Source organism: Arachis duranensis, chromosome 9 (assembly GCF_000817695.3).
Source record: "Arachis duranensis cultivar V14167 chromosome 9, aradu.V14167.gnm2.J7QH, whole genome shotgun sequence".
Classification (NCBI taxonomy): Eukaryota; Viridiplantae; Streptophyta; class Magnoliopsida; order Fabales; family Fabaceae; genus Arachis; species Arachis duranensis.
Window position 1 is genome coordinate 35451871 of NC_029780.3, and position 1842 is coordinate 35453712.

Below are 1842 nucleotides of genomic sequence, written 5' to 3' on the forward strand. Positions count from 1 at the left end.
TGATCACAATTTCGTGCACCAAGTTTTTGGCGCCGTTGCCGGGGATTGTTGAGTTTGGACAACTGACGGTTCATCTTGTTGCTTAGATTAGGTATTTTTCTTTTTATTTTGTTCTTCGGAATTTTTAAGAATGAATTCTAGAGTTTCAGATGATGCTTTTGTCATCACAGGAGCAAGTTGATTCCCATCAATTTGGTTGTTGTATGTAATGTCCTGCTAAAGCTTGGCTAGCCATGTCTAATTTTTTTAGACTGAAGCTTTAGACTAACATTGCATGATTCCTGGAATTCTCATTAAGAATTTTGATATCTTTATTTTCTTTCTCATATAATTTTCGAAAAAAAAAACCAAAAAAATTTACAAAACCATAAAAACCAAAAATATTTTATGTTTCTTGTTGAGTCTAGTGTCTCATGTTAAGTTTGGTGTCAATTGCATGTTTCTGTTCTTATTGCATTCATTCATGTGTCTTAAGTGATCTTCAAGATGTTCTTGATGATTTCCTTGCTCTGATCTTTAAATTCTCTTGTCTTGAGTGTCAGTAGTATACAAACTGCTAAGTTTGGTGTCTTGCATGCATTGTTATTTGATTTTAGTTGCATTTTGATTATTCCTCATTATTGAAAATCCAAAAAAAAATTTTATTTGTGTCTTTTCAAGTCAATAATACAGAGAATTGAAGATTCAGAATATTCAACAGAGGAATTACACAGAAAAAGTTGGGCGTTCAAAACACCCAGTGAGGAAGAAAAACTGGCGTTTAAACGCCAGCCAGGGTGCCTGGTTGGGCGTTTAACGCCCAAAAGGGTAGTGCTTTGGGCGTTAAACGCCAGAATGTGCACCATTCTGGGCGTTTAACGCCAGGATGGCACAAGAGGGAAGATTCTGTTTTCAATTCAAAATTTTTTCAAGTTTTCAATATTTTTCAAAATCAAATCTTTTTCAAATCAAATCTCTTCAATCAAATCTTTTTCAAAATCAATTTCTTTCCATTTTCAAAAATACTTGCTATCAATGATTTGATTCAACATTTTAAGTATGTTGCCTTTTCTGTTGAGAAAGGTTTAATGTTTGAATCATATCTTTCCTTGTTAGCCAAGTCATTAATTTTTAAAATCGAATCTTTTTAAATTGTTTTTCAAATCATATCTTCTCAATCACATCTTTTTAAAAACATAACTTTTAAATCATATCTTTTCAATCACATCTTTTTCAAAATAGTTTTCAATCATATCTTTTTACTTTCTAATTTCAAAATCTTTTTCAAAAATCACTTGATTTCTTTTCCACCCTTGGTTTTCGAAAACCAATTAGTGTTTTTCAAAATGTTTTTAAAATCTTTTTAATTTATTTTCGAAAATTTCTTCCCCTCTTTTCACATCCTTCTATTTATGGACTAACACTATTCGTTAATGCACATTTCGAACTCCATCTTTCTTGATAAGTTCGAATTCTTCTACTTCTTCCTTCTATTTTTCTTTTCCTCTGACACCTCAAGGAATCTCTATACTGTGACATAGAGGATTCTATATTTTCTTGTTCTCTTCTCTTTTATATGAGCAGGAGCAAAGACAAAAGCATTCTTGTTGAGGCTGACCCTGAACCTGAAAGGACATTAAAGCGAAAGCTAAGAGAAGCTAAGGCACAACTCTCTGAGGACCTAACAGAAATCTTCAAAGAAGAAGAAGACATGGCAGCCGAAAACAACAACAATGCCAACAATGCAAGGAAGGTGCTGGGTGACTTTACTGCACCTACTCCCGACTTCTATGGGAGAAGCATCTCTATCCCTGCCATTGGAGCAAACAACTTTGAGCTTAAGCCTCAATTAGTTTCTCTAAT